Source organism: Nothobranchius furzeri, chromosome 5, assembly GCF_043380555.1.
Source record: "Nothobranchius furzeri strain GRZ-AD chromosome 5, NfurGRZ-RIMD1, whole genome shotgun sequence".
Classification (NCBI taxonomy): Eukaryota; Metazoa; Chordata; class Actinopteri; order Cyprinodontiformes; family Nothobranchiidae; genus Nothobranchius; species Nothobranchius furzeri.
The window spans coordinates 82,187,511-82,212,274 of record NC_091745.1 but is presented as its reverse complement, the minus strand read 5'-3'; the positions used below and the strand labels follow the sequence as shown (position 1 = coordinate 82,212,274).

General features: G+C 46.2%; 1 protein-coding gene across 11 annotated transcripts in view; it reads right to left on the bottom strand.

Moving 5' to 3' along the window:
* Nucleotides 1-24,764, bottom strand: part of adgrb1a (adhesion G protein-coupled receptor B1a) — a 433,081-nt gene that overhangs the window by 97,438 nt on the left and 310,879 nt on the right. The window lies entirely within an intron of this gene.

Here is a 24,764-nt window from a genome sequence, read left to right as displayed (position 1 = left end):
TTTCCCTCAATATGAAGTAAATATGTTAAACATTCATTTATGTAGCGATTTGTTAATGTTACAAGCCTATTTACCGGGCTAGCTCCACTCTTTTAGATTTTACTAACATCTCAGGGTTTGGCTTGTAATCGGTGTAGTGAGCGTGACATGCCAGTTTACCATCAGTGTGTGAATGTGTGTGCGTGAATGGATGAATGATACACTGTAGTGTAAAGCGCTTTGGAGTCCTTACTCTGAGAGGCGCTATACAAGTGCGGGTCATTTATCATTTACCAACAAACACTCTTACTCTGTAGAGAGGTGATCAACAATCACCACAAACCCAGAGCTTCTAATTCTGACCAAAATTAGTTCAAGCAGACAAAGAGGAGGCGCAAACACACCTACACACACCCCCAGTCCATGAAGCTTATGTACACTTCAGGTTAAGACCCTTGCCAGCTGTTCCTTTTATGCTGAGGAGACAACTGACTTTACCTGTACCCTAGAATGGAGGAAACATATCAATATCTTGGGATGGCATTTCCAACCAGCATCTCACCTTTGCTCGGTTACGGACAAGAGGAGACCCCACTCGTAAATCCCTTTTTCATTCCATGAATCCAAGGAACTAGGTTTTATTTCACAAATAAGAAAAAAGAATAATAATCCAAATGAAACCCCGACACAGCGGGTTAAAAAGTGTAACAACTCTTTGCCAATAAACCGAGTTATAGCAAAGTTGAGCTGAATAAGCTCTCCAAAAATGACACTAGGTCAGATTATCACAGACAAAAAGCTCAAGGCAAAAGCTTCCTTCTTTCCATCTCTGTACCTCACACACTCTTCCCATCAAAGGCCCTCTCTCCTAAAAACTCTCAAAAGCCTTTCTCCAAAAATCTCAGTCCATGACTGACTGACTCTCACTCATCCCATCAAGCTTATCTGTTGAACAGACCCAATATCTTCCTTTTATACACTCTGTCCTCCACCCCTCTGCCTTCTTCAGGGGTGAGTCTCCATGGCAACACCCCCTGCTCATGAAGCACAATGTCCGGTCACTTATGGTCTTCCTCCTCTCAGTGCCTCCTACAGGCTCCCTTTCTTCTCCTTTGGGATTACATCGCCTCCTCTCATAGCCATTGGTCAGTAGGGGGGGACGTAGCATGATTACCCCTTCCTTTTCTTTTACCCAGGATCAAATAGCCATCTCCAGCATTAGCTGGACAAGATGTCTTATTTATTATGTTTATAGCATCTTGACCAACTCCACAGAGGATAAAAGATAACACATGCCTACTCCCAACATCTGTTCAGGTCAAAACAGGTTATATCCACAACATGAATCGGTTGACCATATCAGCAGAGTGAAGGCACATCACTAATTTACGACATCACAGTTCAGGGGGCTAGAAGGCTGCCTGGAGAGAGGGAGGGAGGGAGGGAGGGAGGGAGCGAGAGAGAGAGAGAGAGAGAGAGAGAGAGAGAGAGAGAGAGAGAGAGACACACGATAAGAGACTGTAACAGGCCTTTAGCTTGGTTTCACACACACACGGATACACCTTGGAGAGCCTTGAATTGAGTCCGGGAACGTTTGCTTGACTGGATTGCTGATTGGCTGCACCTGGCGGTAAGGCGTTTCCTGTTTCCTGTTTTCAGTGTTGCACTCCGTGTAGCTGTTTGGTGTTTGGGGCTCGCTAAAGCTGATTTAATTTCTCTGTACTTGGATATCTCTGAGTTATTGTAGCACAAAAGCACACTAAAACATACAGTTTCTGTTGTTCCACCTAGCTTTTAGGGAACCATTTGAGTTTGCACGCAGTTTATTTGGTACTGAACAGTTTGCTCGTCCAGTTAGCTTAGCCTCAGCACGGCTATGGCTACTTCTGTCTCTGCTTCTCCGTCTCCTATCTCTTGCTCTCTGTGTCAGATGTTTAGTTACTCCTCTGCCTCCTTTAGTGATAATGGTACGTGGAATAAATGTAGCATTTTTGTAGCTTTGGAGGCGAGGGTGTCGGAATTGGAGTCCCGGCTCCGCGCTGTTGAAAAGCCCGTAAACAGCCGTAGCTACTTAGCTAGCGCGGGGCTAACTAGCTAAGAACCACCCCGTAGCGATCCTCCAGCAGAACCCGAGCAGCCGGGACCTCAGGCCGGCTGGGTGACGGTACGCAGGAAGCATAGAACCCAGTCCGTGGGTCACCACAAACCCGTCCACGTTTCTAATAGTTTTTCCCCGCTCAGTGACGCACCCACTGATAAGCCGACTCTGATCATTGGCAGCTCCATAGTCAGAAACGTGGCATTAGAGACTCCAGCAACCATAGTTAAATGTTTACCTGGGGCCAGAGCGGGCGACATTAAATCTTATCTGAAACTGCTGGCTAAGGATAAGCGTAAATACAGTAAGATTGTTATTCACGCTGGCGGTAACGACACCTGGTTACGCCAATCGGAGGTCACTAAAATTAATGTTGCTTCGGTGTGCAAGTTTGCCAAAACAATGTTGGACTCCGTAATTTTCTCTGGCCCCCTGCCTGATCGGACCAGTGACGACATGTTTAGCCGCATGCTGTCCTTCAACCGCTGGCTGTCTAGGTGGTGTCCTAAAAACCACATGGGCTACATTGATCATTGGAAAACTTTTTGGGGAAAACCTGCTCTGATGCGGAGAGACGGCATCCATCCCTCTTTGGATGGTGCAGCTCTTCTTTCTAGGAATATGGCCAGTTTTATTAGTCCTCCATGACAACCCAGGGTCCAGACCAGGAAGCAGAGTCGTAGTTTAACCCACCCCTCTGCAGCTTCTGTACTGTTACCCACCCACTACCCCATAGAGACAGTGTCCTGCCCACGGCCAAAACCACACAGATTAAATATCAGGCTTAATAAAGCAAATTATGGAAATCTCATAAATATTAGAACAAATTCAACTGAGCAGAAAAGTAGAAAAATTAAATGTGGGTTGTTGAACATTAGATCCATTTTTTCTAAGACTTTGTTAGTTAATGAGTTGATTTGTGATAATCAGATCTCTTTGCTCTCTCTCACAGAATCCTGGCTGCAGCAAGAGGACTATGTTAGCTTAAACGAGTCGACTCCTTCAAATTATTTAAATCATCATATTGCTGGAAGTACAGGGCGAGGAGGAGGAGTGGCAACCATTTTTCATTCGGACTTATTAATCAGTCCCTTACAGATTAATAGTTACAGTTCGTGTCAACATCTTATTCTTAGTTTTCCTAATCCAGATTGCAAAACTGTAAAACCACTCTTGTTTGTAGTTTTATATCGTCCACCAGGCCCTTACTCTGAGTTTTTGGATCAGATCTCTGATTTTTTATCTGATTTGGTGCTAAATATTGATAAGGTCATTGTAGTGGGGGATTTCAACATTCATGTGGACATCGAAAATGATTGCCTCAATGTAGCCTTTAGTAATATCTTAGACTCAATTGGTTTTACTCAAAGAATACATAGCTCCACCCACTCCTGCCATCATACATTGGACCTTGTGCTGACTTATGGCATTGAGTGTGAGGAAATAACGATCTTTCCACATAATCCAGTCCTCTCGGACCACTGTCTGATAACCTTTGAGTTTTTTATAACTGAGTTCTCGAGATATGAAAGTAAATTTCACTATAGTCGGTCTCTATCTGACAACGCAGTTGCATCTTTTAAATCAACTGTTCCATCTTTACTGTCCTCAGCATCTCAGAGGCATGTAGCAGAGGGCAATATTCTCAGTTCTAGCCCCTCACAAATTGATGCCTTAGTTCATCATGTGAATTCCTCTTTACGTGTGGCATTAGATGATGTTGCCCCTTTAAAAAAGAAGGTAATTAGGGACAGGAAGTTGGCTCCCTGGTTTAACTCTCATCTACGAGGCTTAAAACAAAACTCTAGGAAATTGGAGAGAACATGGCGCTCTACGCACCATGAGGAGGCCTACCTGTCCTGGAAAAATAGTCTTGTGCTTTATAAAAATAAGCTTCAACAAACTAGAACTGCTTATTTTTCAGCATTAATTGAGGAGATAAACATAATCCTAAATTTCTTTTCAGTACAGTTGCTAAACTTACACAGAATCATAGCTCTGAGCCATCTATTCCCTTAGCCCTCAGCAGCAATGACTTCATGGGATTTTTTACAAGTAAAATTAATTCTATTAGAAACAAAATCTTTAGCATCCTCCCTAATGCGATTTCTTCTTCCTCAGTAAGTGAGGCAGCAGCAGAGGTGACTATAGAACCTCATCTGTGCTTGAACCGTTTTGATCCAGTTGAGCTTTCAGAGTTATCAAAAATATTAGCTTCATCTAAACCTTCAAATCGCATTTTGGATCCAATCCCAACCAAATTATTTAAAGATGCATTTCCTTTGGTTACTGCCCCCATTCTAGATATAATCAATCTATCCTTAGTAAATGGATATGTACCACAAGATTTTAAGGTGGCTGTAATCAAACCTTCACTTAAGAAGCCTTCTCTGGATCCAGATGACCCAATGAATTATAGACCAATATCTAACCTTCCATTTTTATCCAAAGTCCTGGAGAAAATAGTGGCCATCCAAGTATGTCAGCATTTAAACACTAATGATCTGTTTGAGGAATTTCAGTCTGGTTTTAGAGAGAATCACAGCACTGAAACTGCATTAGTGAGAGTTACAAATGATATTCTGATGGCCTCAGATAAGAATCTTGTGTCTGTTCTAGTCTTGTTAGATCTCAGTGCTGCCTTTGACACAGTTGATCACAATGTTCTTTTAGAAAGACTTGAACATGTTGTAGGGATCAAAGGAACAGCGTTAGGCTGGTTTAAATCCTACCTGTCTGACAGATTTCATTTTGTAAATGTACATGACAAATCTTCTTCATACTCCAGGGTTACTTGCGGAGTACCACAGGGTTCAGTGCTTGGACTAATTCTTTTTACTATATATATGCTCCCAATTGGTAAAATCATTAGACAGCATGGGATAAACTTCCACTGTTATGCTGACGATACCCAGTTATATTAATCCATTAACCCTGATGAACCTAATCGGTTGGGTAGATTACAGGCTTGTCTTGAGGACAAAAAATTGGATGACTCTTAACTTCTTGCTTTTAAATCAAGACAAGACGGAAGTTCTCATCTTTGGACCAGAAATCCAGAAAAGGAAATTGCTTAGCCAATCGCCTGACCTTAATGGCATTACATTAATCTCCGAGAACAAAGTAAGGAACCTTGGTGTTATCTTTGACCAGGACATGTCATTCAAATCCCAGGTTTCACAAGTTTGTCGGATTTCCTTTTTCCACCTTCGGAATATTGCTAAGATTAGAAGCATACTTTCCAGGAGTGATGCTGAAAAACTAGTTCATGCATTTATTACATCAAGACTGGATTACTGTAATTCATTACTCTCAGGAAGTCCACAGAATGTAGTTAAAAGTCTTCAGCTTGTCCAAAATGCTGCAGCTAGAGTTCTGATGAGAATTAAAAAGAGAGATCATATCTCTCCTGTCTTAGCTTCCCTATATTGGCTACCTGTTAAATTCAGAATAGATTTTAAGATCCTTCTTCTCACATATAAAGCTCTTAATAATCAAGGTCCATCATACATCAGTAATCTGATTGTTCCTTATGTTCCTAATCGAGCACTTCGCTCTCAGAGTGCAGGTCTACTGGTGGTTCCAAGAATATCTAAACTTAGGATGGGAGGCAGATCTTTTAGTTTTTAGGCTCCTCTCCTGTGGAACCAGCTCCCAGCTTTAGTCCGTGAGGCAGACACTTTGTCTACTTTTAAGAATAGGCTTAAAACATTTTTATTTGATAGGGCCTATGGTTAAAATCTGATGTTAGCCTAAATCTGGACAAGTGGGGGAGTAGAGGGAGGTGGAGTGTACAGTCGGTAAAGACGGCTCTCCCTTGCCCTGCCTCCAACATGCCTCCATCTAAATAGGATAGATTATCCAGAGTTATCTCTGTAGTTATGCTGCTATAGGCTTAGACTGCTGGAGGACACACTGACCACTTTTCACAATCTACTGCTTTATTCTACAGTCTGCTCTTTAACTGTACTATTTTGTGCAATTTCAGCTGTTAACTTTATTTTCTCTGTAAGTGTTTTTCTCCCCAGAAGAATCTACAATGACGTTCTGCTGAGCTGTGGTGGCCTCATGGAGGGGGCCATCGACTAGCACACTGCTGCTAACCACTAACAAATTCTCTCTCTCCTGATAATAACTTTTTGTTTTCATTGACGTTGGATGTGCTACTACTAGTTTATCCGTTTAATTATATATCCACTAGGATAAATACAATAAAGTGTATCTTTCACCAAATACAATATTTACTAAGACATCACAATATAACTATAGACACATTACTTGTCTGTGTGTGTGTGTGTGTGTGTGTGTGTGTGTGTGTGTGTGTGTGTGTGTGTGTGTGTGTGTGTGTGTGTCTGTGTCTGTGTCTTTGTCTTCCTGCTCTGTCTTCTCGATCCCCAGTGAGTCGTGGAGGATGGCTGCTTATACTGAGCCAGGATTCTCTGGAGGTTTCTTCCTGTTAAAAGGGAGTTTTCCTCTCCACTGTCGCTGCATGCTTGCTTAGTATGAGGATTGCTGTATAGTCACTGACACTAGTCAGTGACTTGATGCAATTTGCTGGGTTCCTTATATAGGAAACATTATTTCTGATTGACTTAATGAACTGTGAAGTGGAATGTTTATTATGTGAAGTGCCTTGAGACGACTCTTGTCGTGATTTAACGCTATATAAATAAACTTGAATTGAATTGAATTGAATTTCACATAATGAGAGACATAATCCAGACTTGCTTCCATACATTAACAAGTCTGATTATACTCCATACAACAGTTAATTCAGACAGAGTCAAGGTTATAGTTTATAAAAATGAATTTAATTCTATATTCCTAAACTAATTATTATACATGACAAAGTAAGAATGAAATGATGTTTGTACAGGATAACAGACAATGAATGAAATGGTGGAATGTAAGCTAGATGTTCGTAACAAAACCTTGTTAAGTATCTGAGAGATCTTGTGATGTCTGGGTTGTAAAATCAGTCTGACTGAATGGTTTAATAAGCTAGAGATTATTCAGAACCCCATTCGACACAATCGTGCAGAGTCTACATTACTCCTTGTGTGATGGTAGCTCTTGAGTGGCCCGAGGAAGAGGCTGTTAGAGTCTCTGCCTCCAGCCAACCGGCATCTGCCTAGGACTGCAACTCCCTGTAGCCCCTCGCCGAGATTTCCATAATTCCCCACCTATGTCACCAACAGCGACTATATATGGAAATCACCTCACGTCACTCAGTCATTGTTTCTTCGAACCTATGATCAGAGTAATCAACTAGCCAATTCTTTCAACAAACCTTCTTCACCCAATAAGTGTCCTTTCTTACTTCTGGAATAGCTCCACGCTTCCATTCCACTTCGGCCAGTGCTCGGGCATTACTAGATCAAACCACATGTCGGCTCAATCCCAGCACTCACATTTCCATGTCTGGGAAATAATGCACGCCACAGCTCAACTCCTACCAGTCGCCCGACGGCTGTGACAGAGGCAGCCCGAGTAGTCAGTTCACCATACGTCTAGGCTACAGGAATCTCAAAGAGTTGTAGCACCCTTTGAATTTAGATATAACTGGCCAGAAGACACTACCAGGGTCTGCATGTCTGAGGAGCTGCAGTGTCTGATATCACTCGCAAGCATTGCAGAGGGACTGCTCCTGAACACAGCAAAGACAAAAGAAATTGTTGTGGGTTTTAGGAAAAAGAAAACTGATATCAGTCCACTCTTCATCAGTGGGGCCTGCGTGGAGAGGGTGTCTCATTTCTGCTTCCTGGGTGTACACATCACAGATGACCTGTCCTGGGGTGTGAACACAACAGCGATGGCAAAGAGGGCTCAGCAGAGACTTTATTTCCTGAGGGTCCTTAGGAAAAACAACATCTCACAAAAACTGCTGATGTCCTTCTATTGCTGTTCCATACAGAGCATCTTGTGCTACTGCTTCTGTGTGTGGTTCTCTAGCTGCACATCGGCACAGAGGAAATCACTCCAAAGGATTGTGGAAACCGCCCAGCAGATCATCAGCTGTTGTTTGTCTTCTCTGGATGAACTACACAACTTTCGCTGTCTCAGGAGAGAGAGAAGCACCCTAAAAGATCCCTCACGCCCTGCTCATGATTTGTTCCAACTACTGCCATCAGGCAAAAGATACAGAAGCATTAAAAAAGAGGACAAAAAGAATACACAGCAGCTTTTATGCTGTGGCTATCAGGGCACTGATTGACAATTGACATCCCCCCACCTCACATTCTTCTCAATTCAATTATATGTGCAATATACAAATACACCTTTGCAATATTATTATGTATATATTGTTAGCTGTCTTTCACACATAGTCAGTGCAGAATGATTCAAGTGCAGAGGTTCATGTGCAGTATTGCTCTCCTATTTTATTCTTATTTATATATATATATTCAGATTTTTTTTTGTCTTTTTATATATTGTCACGAGTTTAACTGGCGGACCCGTAAGAAACACCCAACACAGAATGACATGTTTTAAAAATGTTTATTAAAAGGGGAGAGGCAGAGATTAAGTCAGGAGACAGGCTGTCGTTACCAGAAGATCTGAGGTGGGAACTGTCCAATAGGAAAATCCAATAATCCAGGTTGGGGACGATGCAGGGTAAGAGCCAGAAGATCAGAGAGACAGCGGTGCAGACAGGGTAATACAAAAGGTGAGGTCGAGGGCGGAGCAGGGTCGTTGCCAGAGGAGCTGAGGTGCAGAATGCCGGTAAGGGAGATCCGAAGACAAGGTCGTGGACGAAGGCAGGATAATCCAAGGCGGACACAACGAGAAGGGAAGTCAAAGGACGAGGCTGTCAGGTTCGTTGGCAGATCTGAAGCGTGACTGAGAGATTCTGTTGCCCAGACGCGGAGTGACGGAAATAACCGGTGTGGGAACAATGAATGAAACGCCGCCACTTCCTTAAGTTGTGTCGGCGTAATGACGTCAGCCGCCACGTTGGTGGCAGGAATGATTGGAATGAAGTCAGCGGGAGGAGTTCGTGACAGGACCCCCCCCCCCCCCCCCTCTAGGGACGGCTCCCAAAGTCCCAGGATGGTGAGCCCAGAAGTCAGTTAGCAGGGTAGGGTCGACAAACGAGCTCGTGGGCCCCCAAGAGCGTTCCTCAGGCCCGTACCCCTCCCAGTCCACGAGGTACTGCCAACCCCGTCCCCGGCGGCGAGCGTTCAGAATCCTGCAGACCGTGTAGGTGCAATCTGCCTCAACCCCGTGGGGCGGAGGCACCCGGACCGGTGGAGGGTGGAGAGGAGACGAGATTACCGGCTTAAGCTGGGAGAAGTGAAAGACCGGGTGAATCCGGAGAGTAGCTGGGAGGCGCAGACGGCAGGTGACTGGATTGATGACCTCGAGGACAGGAAACGGACCCAGGAAGCAAGGAGTGAGCTTCAGGGAGCCAGCCGGCATCCTTAGGTTAGCGGAGGAGAGCCACACCTGGTCGCCAGACTGGAAGATGGGGCCAGGCCAGTGGCAGCGGCGATGCTGACGGGCATACTCCGTGTTGGCCCAGGTGATGGCCGCACGGGCCCGGATCCAGGCGAGCCGACAGCGGCGGACCAGCGTCTGGGCAGCAGGGACCTCCACCTCGGGCACCTGATGGTCAAACAGAGGAGGCTGGTACCCGTAACAGGTCTCGAAGGGAGACAGACTCGTGGCAGAGGAGGTCTGGAGGTTGTGTGACAGCTCCGCCCACAGGAGAAAGCGGGGCCAGGTGGTCGGCTCGGATGAAGCGAAGCAGCGAAGGTAGCGTCCAAGCTGCTGATTAGCTCTCTCTGTCTGACCGTTCGTCTGCGGATGGTATCCAGAGGACAGACTGGTGGAAGCACTGACCAGGCGACAGAACGCTTTCCAGAAGCGTGAGACGAACTGGGGTCCTCGGTCGGAAACCACATCCTGAGGGAAACCATGGAGCCGCACCACCTGTTCCAGGAGCAGTTTTGCCATCCTCTTGGCTGTGGGGAGGCTGGCCAGGGCCACTAAGTGCACGGCCTTGGAGAAGCGGTCCGTAATAGTCAATATGGTGTCCAGGTGGTCGACCGCCGGCAGTCCCGTAACAAAGTCCAGCCCGATGTGTGACCACGGCCGCTTGGGCACAGGGAGAGGCTGTAGCTCTCCAGCGCCGGGTCGGTTGGAGGACTTGGAGCAAGCACACACATCACACGCAGCTGTGAACTCGCGGACGTCCTTCCTCATGGAAAGCCACCAGAGAGCCCGACGGAGGAGCTGGAGGGTACGGGCTTGTCCTTGATGTCCCGCGAGCCGTGAACAATGCCCCCACGTGAGCGCCTCTTGTCGGCAGGAGGCGGGAACGTAGAGACGGTTCGGTGGAGTCTTCGGCGGCGCCGGATCGCCAGGAAGTGCTGCCCTTATGGACTGCTCCAACGACCATTGGAGGGAGGCCAGGAAGCGTTGAGTCGGTAGAATGGTCCGAGGCTCCGGGGGGTCGGCATCTGGTGCGAAACGACGAGAGAGAGCGTCCGCCTTGAGGTTCTTGGAGCCGGGCCAGTAGGCAATATGGAAGTGGTACGGCTCGAAAAAGAGGGCCCACCGAGCCTGACGAGGGTTGAGTTGGCGGGCAGACTGTAGATGAATGAGATTCTGGTGGTCGGTCCAGATCAGAAAGGGATCGATGGTCCCCAGGAGCCACTGCCTCCATTCCTCCAGAGCCCATTTTCTAGCCTCCACGATGAAGGGCTGGGTCTGGTCCGGGTGGAGGAGGATGGGTTCCTTAGTGAAACTTCCGACCAGCTCATGGAAAGCACGGACAGCCTCTGGAGTAAGGCGAAAAGGGCGAGGCTGATTGGTGGTTTTGGTGAGTGAGGTCAGTGGCGCTGCGAGGGAGTTGAAGTTGCATATAAACCTCTGGTAAAAGTTTGAGAAACCCAGGAAGCTTTGCAGCTGCTTCAGGGTCGTGGGTAGAGGCCACTGAGCTACTGCCTGAACCCTCTGGGGGTCCATCTTCAGGCCCCGGGAGGAGATGGTAAAACCCAGGAAGGAGGTGGACTGCTGGTGAAACGCACACTTCTCCAGTTTGCATTAAAGTCCATGGTCCAGGAGGCAGGACAGGACAACTCAAACATGCCGGATGTGCTCTTCGGCCGTGCGGGAGTAGATGAGGATGTCATTTAGATAAACAAAGACCCAGCGGCCCAACATGTCTCTCAGCACATCTGTAATGAACCGTTGGAAGACGGCAGGGCTGTTGCAGAGGCCAAAAGGCATCACCAGATATTCTTCCACTCCTCACCTTCCTTAATACGGATGAGGTTATAGGCGCTGCGCAGATCCAGTTTAGTAAACACTGAGGCTTGTGTGATGGCGTCCAGGGCGGTGCCCATGAGAGGGAGAGGGTGATGGTCCCTGATCGTTATTTTATTTAACCCTCGATAGTCTATACAGGGCCGGAGATCCCCCTCCTTCTTCTTTACAAAGAAAAACCCTGCGTCCCCGGGGGATGTTGAGGGATGGATGAATCCCTTCTGGAGGGCATCAGTTATATAATTGTCCATAGCCCGGGTCTCCGCCGGAGAGAGGGAGAACAGGCGACCCCGAGGGGGGGTGGTGCCGGGCTGGAGCCTGATCTCCAGGTCGTAGGGTCGGTGAGGAGGTAACCTGGTAGTGGGTTCTTTAGCGAAGACCTGAGCGAGGTCGTGTTATTGAGGAGGGACGAGCGTCAGGTCTACGTCTGTGGGAGGGGCTTCTCCAGTCCGAGGTGCAGGGGAGCCCCGGTGGTTGTGGCAACCCGTGCCCCAGGCCAGGACTTTACTGGTGGACCAGGAGATGTGAGGCTCATGGCGGCAGAACCAGGAACGACCCAGGATGAGAGGCGTAGCCGGAGCCTGGATGACCAGGAAGTGGAGGGTCTCCCGGTGTTGGTCAATAGTCATGTGGAGACCCTCAGTTTGGTGGGTGAGAGGGTACGGCATGATGGGCCGGCCGTCCACAGAGGTCACGGGAATGGGTCGGTCGAGGGCGGTGAGGGGTATCTTGAGCCGAGTAACCAGTCCGTGATCGATAAAACACTCCACAGCCCCAGTGTCTAAAAGTCCCTCCAGTCTGGTCGGGCCTTGGTCCAGGTGGAGGGAGACCGGGAGAGTGGTTCGGTGTGGAGCTGAAAAAGTGGAGACTCCGGGCAGGACAGCTCCTACTCCGACCCGGAGGGACCTTTTCCCTGTCGTTTTGGGCACGTGCCACTGTCGTGACCCATCTCCCCACAGTAAGCACATCTTCCCTCCTGGTAGCGCCGTGCCCGTTCCTCAGGGGGAAGATGTCCGAGCTGCATCGGCTCCTCCGTCGGTTGGTGAGCCGGCCGGCGGGGTGACGTCCTGGTGTGTACGGGGGCTGACATGGTGCTCGGCCGGTTCAGGATGCAGCGGTCCAGTTGGAGAGCCAGATCCACTGCCAGGTCCAGGGAAGTTGGGACCTCATGCCCGATCATGCCCTCCCGGATTCTCGGTGACAGTCCCTCCAGGTAAACGGCCTTTAGGGCGGCGTCATCCCACCTCAACCGAGCTGCTGTCGTCTGGAAGCGAGAGGTGTACTGAGCCGCCGTCTGGGAGCCCTGGCGAAGCTGAAGCAGCCGAGTCTCGTCCGAGACCTCGCTGCTGGGGTGCACAAAAGTCTTTTTCATCTCCTTTACAAAAGTCTCGTAGTCATTGCAAGCAGGAGATTTCTGGTTGTAAAAAGCCGCCGCCCATTCACCTGCTCAACCTGTCAGCAGGGAGGTCAGCAGGGCGACACGAGAGCAGGATGTGGGGTAGCGTGCCGGCTGGCACTCAAAAGTCATGGCCAGGGTCGCCAACATGCCCTCCGGGGATCCCTTGGTTCCGTCCCACTTCTCTGGAAGGCTGAGGCGTGGTTCCATCCTGTCAGAAACAGCTGCGGTCTGACGTTGCAGAGCGGTGGTCAGCTGGAGAACTAGCTTGGTGAGTGACTCGATCTTGGTGGCTTGGCGACCAGCTACGGCACGGAGCTGGTTCATTTCTGTCGTATGCTGATCCAAGGTTGCGCGCTGTTGAGCCACTTTGACATGTAGATGCGCGAACTCCGCTTGGTCAACTAAGGGCTCAGTCATCCTGTCAGGTTCATTGGCAGATCTGAAGCATGACTGAGAGATTCTGTTGCCCAGACGCGGAGTGATGGAAATAAACGACGTGGTTATCTCCTGAAGGTTTAGTTAGAAGGTTTTGAGGGCTGGTAAGCCTGGAGACTCGATACAAAGTCTGGTGAGAACGATGACTGAGCAATGAATGAAACGCCGGCACTTCCTTAAGTAGTGTCGGCGTGATGACGTCAGCCGCCACGTTGGTGGCAGGAATGATTGGAATGAAGTCAGCGGGAGGAGTTCGTGACAGAGGCGAGGTGAGGCGAGGTTTGGGATCTATGACAGCAAGGTGAGTGACAAGGCTGGAGAATTTACTAGCAGAGCGTTCAATAATCTGGCAGGGAACTGGTGGCTGGCTGGTGAATATATAGCAGGGGGAGCAGGTGTTTGTAAGTCAAGTCAAAGTCATTTATTGTCATTTCTACCACATGTGCAGGACATACAGAGAAACGAAATTGAGTTTCAGTACACACAATTCAAAGATCAGACATACGTGGGTAAGACACATGACAAGAATTGGTGACTGCGGTCATTTGCAACATGAGTCGCGCTAATGAGCTGATGGCAGGAACAGGTGAGATGGATGAAGATGATGAGGTGATGACTGGGGTTGTTGTGCAAACGGGGCATGGCAGGAACATGACAGTAACCCCGCCCCCCCACCCCCCATAGGACCGGCACTAGCCGGTCCACCTGGCTGGTCAGAGTGGGTCCGGTAGAAGTCGCGGATAAGGGACCCATCAATGGTCCCTGGCGGGAACCCAGGAACGCTCCTCAGGGCCAAAGCCCCCCCAATCCACCAGGTACTGAAGCCCACGACTCCAGCTCCTGGATCGTAGGAGCCGCCTGGCATCCCAGCCTGGCCCACCCCCCACCAGCTGGGCGGGCGGAGGGGGCCCGGAGGCGGGCACAAGTGCAGAGGCGACGAAGGGCTTGATCTTGGAAACATGCAACGTGGGGTGGATGCGGAGAGGTGTGGGGAGACGGAGGCGGACCGCTGCAGGATTGATGACCTTGGACACTGGGAAGAGTCCGATGAAACTAGGAACCAGCTTATGACAATCCACCCGTAGAGGAGCGTCCTTAGTGGACAGCCAGGCCCGTTGCTCAAGACTGTAGACAGGAGCAGGTATTTGGCGATGGTTGGCTGAGCATGAGTAGATTGCCGAGGAGCGGACGAGGTTCCTGCGAGCCACCCGCCATGCCCGATGCCACCTAAGGGCGGCCGCCCGGGCCGACGGAACCCTGGACACATGGTCCTGCAGTGAGAAGACGGAAGGTTGAAACCCATATACAGCATATAACGGGGACACACCTATGGAACTCGATGGAAGGGAATTGAGGGCATGTTCCACCCACAGCAGTTTACGTGACCAAGAGGTTGTCATCCTCACAGAGCATGCGAAGCCTGGTCTCCACCTCCTGGTTGATTCTCTCCGATTGTCCATCAGTCTGGGGGTGAAAACCGGACGAGAGACTCAATTGAATGCCCAGACGAGCACAGAACTCCTTCCAGAAGCCAGAGACAAACTGAGGTCCACGATCGGAAACGATGTCCAAGGGCAGTCCATGAAGGCGGAAAACCTTCTTGGCCATGATGTCAGCCATGTCCTTGGCAGAGGGGAGTTTCCTGAGGGGAACCAGATGCGACATTTTCAAAAAACGGTCCACAATGGTGAGGATTACCTTATATCCGTCAGAAGAGGGAAGACCCATAATGAAATCCATACTGAGGTGAGACCAGGTATGGTGGGGAATAGGCAACGGGCATAACAGTCCTGCTGAGGGTCTGCGAGAAGTCTTGGCTTGGGCACAGGTAGAACAGGCTGAAACAAACTCCTTAACATCCTTCGACAGAGTAGACCACCAGAAGTGATTGCGAACGATGGCAAGTGTTTTGGAAATGCCCGGGTGAAAATAAAGACGGGAACTATGACAAAATGTGAGTACCTGGGTGCGAAGAGCGTCTTGAACGAACAGGCAATCAGGAGGACACTGGGAAGGTACAGGATGTTGGTGGGCCTGTCTGAGTCGATTCTCTAATTCCAGTCTAGACACCCCAAGAAGAACTTTCTGTGGGAGGATCAATGAGTCATGGTCCTGGACCTGGTAAAATATTGAGGGTTCCATAGATCTGGACAGGGCGTCGGGTTTTGTGTTCTTCTCTCCTGGGCAATAAGACAAATTAAAGTTAAATCGATTAAAGAATAGGGTCCACCTGGCTTGTCGAGAGTTGTTTCTCTTCACTGTCTTGATGTTTTCCAGATTCTTATGGTCAGTCCATAAACTGAATGGTGTGACAGCCCCCTCCAGCCATTGTCTCCATTCCTCCAGCACCAGTTTTATGGCCAAAAGCTCCCGGTCTTCGACATCATAGTTACGCTCTGTGGATGAAAGGGTCTTGGAAAAAATGCATAGGGGTGCACCTTATCATCCTGGGCTATATGTACTTCGACAGTGAACTGCCTTGTGGTATCGGGGGTGTGCAGGATAGGAGAAGACGTGAACATGTCTTTAAGTTTTTGAAAAGAGTCTTGGGCTGACTTATTCCAATGGAAAATGACCTTGCTGGAGGTGAGGGCATGAAGAGGTGTGGCGATCTTACTGTATCCCTTTATGAATCTCCGGTAGAAATTGGCAAATCCAAGAAACTGTTTAAGCTGTTTACGGGTCGTGGGGACGGCAGAAGTTTTGGCAGGATCCATGGTGATCTGATTGGGAGGGATGGTGAAACCGAGAAAAGAGACAGTGGTACGATGGAACTCACATTTTTCCGCTTTAACAAACAGGTTATTCTGGAGGAGGCGGAGAAGCACAGCATGTACGTGTTTCTTGTGGGTCTCTGGATCAGGAGAAAACACTAAGACGTCATCGAGATATACAAACACAAAATGTCCCACCATGTCTCTAAGAACGTCATTGAAGAGAGCCTGAAAAACAGCTGGGGCGTTAGTTAGACCAAATGGCATGACGAGATACCCATAGTAGTGGCCTAGTGGTAGAGTGTCCGCCCTGAGATTGGGAGATCAGGGGTTTGATTCCTGGTCGGGTCATACCAAAGACTTTGCAAAAATGGGACCCAATGCCTCCCTGCTTGACACTCAGCATTAAGGGGTTGGATTGGGGGGTTAAACCACCAAATAGTTCCCGAGCGCGGCTGTGTCTGCAGCTCACCGCTCCCCCAGGGGATGTGTCAAATGCAGAGAACAAATTTTGCGCACACCTGTGTGTGACAACTAAAGCTGGGCATACACCGTGCGACTTTTTCACTCGTAGCACTCAGCTTCAGCTCAAACTGTACGACTTCCTCGCAGAGCAGATCTCACGAGCCAGGCGCTCACACTGTACGACCCAGTTCTCGGATGCGACCTGACTGCTCACACTGTACGTCTGGTAGCAACACGTTGGCCCTAAAAATATGCTAAAAATAGCAGGTTTTACTCAACACGTCAGGCTTTTTTGTCTTGTTTTGCCTGTTGTCCTTCGGGAGTGCTGAAGGAGGATGCACAGCGATTTATGGGGGTTGGATTAGGAAAACGAAATAAAGAAAGTAAATCTGTGTTTTGTGATCAGTTTAATTTGACATGAACATGACAAACACGCTTTCTTGACAATCTTTGTGAGTAAAAAACGTGTAGAAATTAAAACGAACAACGTGTGTTATTAGGGAAATAGTGGGGAGCTGTGTTGATGCAGGATTGCGCATGCGCCGTGAGCGGTTCTGATACATTTTGGGTCGCAGCTGCTCGCAGCGCCGCTTCAACAGTGCGATACCCTCACGAGGGACGAGCGAAATATTAAACACACCAGAAGTCCGTGCGACCTCACGACTGCTGATCGGCAGCTGGTCACGTGGTGTTAATCGCCTCTCGTAACCCCCTGTACACTACACGACCGCTCGGCGCAAAACTCGCCCCGATGTCATGGATTCTCGCACGACTGGAAAATCGGCTCAAAAAAGTGAAAAAGTCGCACAGTGTACGCCCGGCTTAATGGGACTTTAACTTTAGTGCCCTGTGGGGGTGTTTAATGCCGTCTTCCATTCATCGCCTTCACGTATGCAAACTAAATGATTGGCATTGCGTAAGTCCAGTTTCGTAAATATCCGGGCTCCTTGAAGAGTCAAATGCGGTGTTTATGAGAGGTAATGGATAGCATTTTTTTATGGTGATGTCGTTAAGGGATCTGTAGTTGATACAGGGTGTGAGGGATCCATCTTTCTTCCCATCAAAGAAAAAATCCGCTCCAGCTGGAGAGGATGATGGTCGGATGAGACCTGCCTGTAGCGACTCCTTGATATAGTTGGTCATGGCAGTTTTTTCAAGAATGGTGAGAGAAAACAGCTGGCCTCTGGAGGGAAAGGTACCGGGTAGCAGGTTGATGGCACAATCATAGGGGTGATGAGGTGGCAGAGAGGTGGCACAATGTTTGTTGAAAACTTCTTTCTGATCGTGGTGTTCCTTAGGTACCTTGGAAAGGTCAGGGTAGAATTCTTGGGGATCCTGGACAGATAGTGTAGGAGGGGAAGCATAATTTAAACAGTTTTCATGACAGTAGTCGGACCAGTGAAGGACTTTCCCTTTGCACCAATCTATTTGTGGGTTATGAGTCTGTAACCAGGTGTTGCCTAAATTGACAGGAATGTTTGGGGATTTTATAACCAGGAATTTTAAGGTCTCAGTGTGGTAATCTTCCAACCTCATGCTTAATGGATCCATCTCGTGTGTGGCATGATACATGGTGTGACCGTCGATAGCCTGGATCTCCTGAGTCCTGGACATGGGGTGAAGCTCCAGTCCCGGGGTCTTGGCCATGTTGTAGTCCATGAACTCTGTGTCTGCATCAGAATCAATGAATACTGGAATCTTTATCTCCTGGTTTGCGTGAGAAAAGGTGACTGACTGGGGAACTGGTCGAGGACTTTGGATTAGTCTAACCCAGTAGATGGCTCTGTTTGTCTACTGGGTCTGGCCTTTTAACGGGCAATTCCGAACTATATGCCCTGAATTGCCACAATACAAACAAGGATTCAGGTTTTTTCTTCTGGTCTTCTTCTCTGGTGATAACTGCAACCTGCCAGTTTGCATGAGTTCCTCAGTCTTGTTGCAGGGAGTGGAGGAAAAGCCACCCACGTGGTAACTCCACAAATGACGACTGTCGGGCAGAACGTTAAGGGGTACATGGAGGCTGAGTCAAGCTCCTTTCTCTCCTGTATTCCATGAGCCGGAGGTCAATTCTAAAGGCGAGATCCTCTAATTCTACCAAGGTCTTAGGAAATTCTCGGGTGGCCATCTCATTCTTGATACTGTCCGAGAGACCTTGATAGAACATATCCATTAGGGCAGGCTCATTCCATTCACTGACTGCAGCAATGGCATGAAAGTCAATGATATATTCTGTGACCCTCCGTTTATTTTGCTTTAATGTCCTTAATTCATGGGTAGTTTCTCTGCCAGGTAATAATGGATCAAAGATTATTATTAGTTCATGAGCAAAATTCTGATAATTGTAGCAGATCCCAGAGTTTCCAGCCCATTCTCCAGTTCCCCAAACTCTGGCTTGTCCTGATAATAGAGAAATGACGTAAACCACTCGTGACCGCTCCGTGGGACAGGAGGAGGGCTGGAATTCAAACTGAATTTCACACTGGGTAAGGAATGAAAGGCAGGTCTTTGACTCACCCTGGAAGAGTTCGGGTGGAACCATTCATGGCTCGTAAATCAGGGAAATCCGGGCCGGGAAGGCGGTGGCGGAGTCTGAAGTTGAACCGGAAGAGGAAGCTGGGGCTCCCTGGTGGTTAGCTCGTAGCAGGTTTAGCATCTGCTCCGACTTATTTTCCAGTTTGTTAATGGCTGCTTCCACACTAACAGGCCACTCTGGAGTTGGGTTCGGGTCCATGATGGCCAGATTATTCTGTCACGGGTTTAACTGGCGGACCCGTAAGAAACACCCAACACAGAATGACACGTTGAAAGAATGTTTATTAAAAGGGGAGAGGCAGAGACTAAGTCAGGAGACAGGCGGTTGTTACCAGAAGATCTGATGTGGGAACTGTCCGATAGGGAAATCCAATAATCCAGGTCAGGGACAAAGCAAGGTAAGAGCCAGTGGATCAGAGAGGCAGCAGTGCAGACAGGGTAATCCAAAAGGTTAGGTCGAGGGCGGAGCAGGGTCGTTGCCAGAGGAGCTGAGGTGCAGAATGCCGGTAAGGGAGATCCGAAGATGAGGTCGGGGACGAAGGCAGGATAATCCAAGGCGGACACAATGAGAAGGGAGGTCAAAGGACGAGGTGAGGTTCGGGATCTATGATGGCAAGGTGAGTGACAAGGCTGGAGAATTTACTAGCAGAGCGTTCAATAATCTGGCAGGGAACTGGTGGCTGGCTGGTGAATATATAACAGGGGGAGCAGGTGTGTGTAATGAGCTGATGGCAGGAACAGGTGAGATGGATGAAGATGATGAGGTGCTGACTAGGGTTGTTGTGGAAACAGGGCCTGGCAGGAACAGCAACATGATATATATATACATATATATAATTATTTGTTTATCTCATGTAAATTCAATTTCAGACACAGGGATTGCATCTAATTTTGTTGTACTTGTTGCAATGAAAATAAAGGTTATTCTATTCTATTCAATTCTTGACAAATTTAGACTAATCAGAATTTGATAAGTTTAAAGGGTGTTACCAAAGACCTCAGAAAATCCCTCCTTCCCTCAGATACTTAGAGAGGTTATGTCTTAGTGTGAAGTGAAAATGTTAAACAGATTATGTGAAGTCCAAAGGTTAAACATTAATAATATTTTTATGAGTTGTGAATATACTGATTTTATTCTTAAAATCAACAAAATACTCATTTGGTGTAATTTACTGGAAAAAGACTCAATTTAACCCATCATTTATTAATGCACAATATTGGACACATTATTCAAACATGTTGGCAAAAGGAGATCTGAGGCACTCAGGAGATACTCATGAGCCCTGGCGAAGGCCCTGTGGGCTGAAACGCATCGGCATTTATGTTTTTAACTATTTAAGCCATGTACTAATAAAGGCTTTTTATTTTGTATCTCCTGAGTGCCTCAGATCTCCTTTTGCCAACATTGATGTGGATCCCTTGGCTGAAGAGCACCAGTGAGAGCACCAGATAAAATTTCTTACACCCCTGCAGCACTTCCAGCATTTTTTCTATTTAAATTATTCAAACACTTTGGATTTAAACAAATTGATCATTCAACAAAATATGATTATATAAAGTTTTGAAGTAATTTATGTCAGCGAAGATAGACTTTATTCATTGAGTAAAAGATAAGAAGTCCTGGTCTTGCAGCCTTGATGACTCATGATGCTTGTGAGATTTGTTGAAAATATTGGCTCAAGTTCACATCTTCATATCAGCACCAAGGTGTCAGACTGACCTGTATGAATGACCAAGATGGCACCACGCATGGCTGCCCTGGTGATTTGGTGCACTATGTTTTGTCTGTTTTTGTGAACGGACTCCTACACCCGTGAAGTTCTCCTAAACATCAGGACAACCACTCCTGCTGATCAACTGCCAGTTTTTTTTAGCTCCTGCAGTGGATTTTGTTAATTTTTTGCAAAAGGAGTGAGATGCCGGCGACGGAGAAAGCGGGTAGGGGTCCTGCTGTGCCTTCAGAGACGTGGTGCTCGGACACCCCTTCCTGGGGTTTTCCTTTCTTACATTCTCTCACTCTGAAACAAGATGGGCGAACTAGCACTGTTGATGAGGAGGAACAGGGACTTTTCAACCTCTTGTGTCTGGTGCTTCACGGAGACGTGGCTCAATGAGCGTATCCCAGACTGCATACTCCACCTGGAGGGATTCCAGCTACTTCATGCAGACAGACAACAGGAACTCTCAGGAGGAAAAACAAGAGGTGGAGTTGTCTGCTTCTACATCAACAATGCCTGGTGCACGGATGTGACTGATCTCCCAACACTGCTTTCCCTTAGTGGAATATACCTTCATAAACTGTAAGCGTTTCTATTCCCCACATGAGTTTGCTTCATTCATTATGGCCATGGCCTACATCCCACCATGCGCGGACCCCGCACAAAGCTCAGCGCTTTATTGCGGATCAGATACTGAATGTTGAGTGAACTTTTCCAGACTCTTTATTGGTCATCCTGGGATATTTTAACAAAGGTAATCTGTCCCAAGAGCTACCAAAGTACAAACAGTTTATTAAATGGCCAACGAGTGAGCAAAGGACGCTGGATCATTGTTACACGACAGTTTGTGTAGCCTATAGAGTGGTGCCACGAGCAGCTTTAGGACTCTCTGACCACGTCATGGTTCATCTCATCCCTGCATATAGACAATGGCTGAAACTCTCCAAACCCACTGTGAGGACTTCTAAGAAGTGGACCAGTTGTGCACATGCTTAGAGTCTACAAACTGGGAGATCTTTAAGGCTGCTGCAGGAGGTTTGGATGAATACACAGAAACTGCGACGTCGTATATTCAGTTCTGCGAAAACATCATCATCCCATCATACACCAAAGTGACTTTTAATAATGATAAACCCTGGTTCATATTTTTGTACTTGTACATATAATTTATCATTTATTACCTGCTATGTGTTTTTTTATGTGTGATCGTGTTGCACCTTATCACCGAAACAAGTTTCTAGTCAGTGACCTGTGTTCAATGACAATGGCAAAAAAATATCTTCTGATTCAGATTCTGATGAAGATGTTCTAAATAGCATCAAGGCTGCAGCGAGCGTGTACTGTAGCTGAGCTGCCTCTGTCGGATCCGAAAAATCTGTAGTCCAAATTAAAAAAATTCAACGAATCATCAAAGGTCCAACTGATTCCACAAAATCCTGCATAGACATTAGAGAGTAGGCCCCGATCCTACTGGAACTGAGGAAGCACCACACATAAGCCTGTTCACGAATGCCATAACGAAGGCTTCATTAACACTTGTAAGTTGCTTTGGACAAAAGCAAAATACATAAACATAAGCGCCTCTCTTGTAACCAGAGGGTCGTGGGATCGAGTCCTGCTCAGTCTGTTGCAGTCGTCGTGTCCATGGGCAAGACACTTAACCTGCCTTGCCTGCTGGTGATGAATGAAGGAACGGTTGGTGCCTGTGTTTAACAGCCTTGCTTCTTTCAATTTACAGCTGTAGCTACAATGTAGTGCATTACTACCAGCATGTGAATGTGTGTTCGCATGGGGGAATGACTGATAGTGTTGTTAAGCACCTTGGAGGGGTTGTAGAACCCTGGAAGTTGTCATACAAATTCAAGCTATAAGCCATTTGCCATATTGTACCTTTAAGTTTCACTTAACATTTAAAATTATGTTTTAAAGGCACAAGGGGGGAAGTGTACAAGGAGAATAATGCTGATCTTGCATATCACAAGTTCATGGCAGTTATTTCTAACTGTTTTGATAAATGTTTTCCTTTGACTTGATCTGTCAATAAAGCTAAGCAAGCATTTCATAGGGAGTGGTATACATCTGCCTTGAGGAAGCTTTTAAAGAAAAAAAACTATATAAAAAGTATATTTCAAATCCTACTCTGATGAATCATGCTGCGTATAAATTAATCAGAAATAAATACACCAATTCTATTAGTTCTGAAAAAAAACTTTTTTAGCAAGAAATTTTATAAATGTTCAAACGATATAAAATCTACTTGGAAAGTTATTAACAGGATTCTTCAAAGAGACAGAGTTTCATTAGAAATACCATCTGTCTTTGAAGATGGTGAAGTTTCTATGAACAATCCATTTGATATAGCTGAACATTTTAATAATTTTTTGTAGGCATAGGGAAAAAACTAGCTAATGAAATTCCAAGTTGTGAGGGTGATCCTCTGGACTTCATCAAAGGTTCAATCCCATCATCCCATCATCATTTAAACCAATTGATCGGCAGGAAGTAAGTAATATCATTGACCAACTAAAAACATCTGCAGCTGGGCTCGATAACATATCTGTATTACTTATTAAGCAGGTGAAACAATTTGTTTTAGAACCAGTCTTATATATCTTTTCTTTTTCTCTTCAAACAAATTTTGTATCAGATGAACTATAAGTTGTCCCCGTGTTTATAGCAGGAGATCCTTCTAATTTTTCTAACTATAGACCCATTTCTATTTTGTCAGGTTTTCCAAAAGTTCTGGAAAAATAGTTTTTAATAGAATAATTCATCATTTAGATAACAATGCAGTTATAAATGATTACCAATATAGCTTTCATAAAAATCACTCCACCTATATGGCTTTACTCAACCTGATCAACAAAATTTCAACTGCCCTAGAAAACAATGAATTCACTTGCAGTGTTTTTTAGACTTTTCTAAAGCCTTTGGCACTGTAAATCATAAAATACTTTTAGCTAAATTGCACAAATATGGTTTTAGACATACTACTCACAAATGGTTAACCAGTTACATTTCTAACAGAACCCAGCTAGTTTCAGCTAAAGGATGTTTTTCCCAACAGAGCTAAGCTTGATTGTGGCGTACCACAGGGTTCAATTTTGGGTCTTCTATTGTTCCTTATTTATATAAATGATATATTTAATGTCTCAGTCACACTATCACCAATAATGTTTGCAGATGACACAACTCTAGTGGTATCACATCCAAATTTTGAAATATTGATTGAGAAGGTCAATTATGGACTAGCTGCCTATAACACATGGTTCAAATTGAATAAATTATCTTGAAATATCAGTAAATCTAATTTTGTTATATTTAGTGGAAAAAAGCCAAACAATATAGGCATAAATCAAATTAAAATTGACGCCACTGAACTACCACAAGTTTCATTTGTAAAATTTTTGGGAGTTATTGTTGATGAGAAATAAATTGGAAAATGCATGTTTATTATGTTAGTAAAAAAATCAGTAAATCAATCAGTATAATAAGGACAGTGAGCCCTCTTGTCTCTACAAAATGTCTTCTTACATTGTATTATAGTGATCTGGGGTAGCACATTCCCTACTACTCTTAACAGAATTTTACTTCTTCAGAAACGCTTTGTCAGAATAGCAAGTAGATCCGAACTACATGCATCTTCTGTTCCTTTATTTCAGAGGCTAAATATACTGACCATCTATGAATTGAATATTCACCAAATTTGTGTCTTCATTTATAGAATTTTATTGACAAATGGTGAAATACCCAAACAACTCGTAACTTTCTTTAGAGCTAACTCACTCATTCACTCATTCATTCATTCACATAATACACAGCAGTTGATGTGTCTTCACCCCCCAAAATATCTTTCTTGTCTTGGACAGTTTTCCATACGTTATAGGGGTTCAATTCTGTGGAACCGTTCTTCTCATCTGGCAACCCGGTGTTCTACTATGGAAGTATTTAAAAAACAGTTAAAAGCCATCTAATAAAGGGAGAGCATGTTTAGTAACTTTTTTTTCTAGTGTTGTATTCTGTTTTAAGGTACTGAAGGTCTGGTGTTTTTTTTTTTTTTGTAAAATTTTATGTATTTATCCACTTTTCATTTGCTTGTTTGTGCCTTTATATTTTTGTTTTGTTTTAAACAACTTAGTACTTGCAAATTTTAT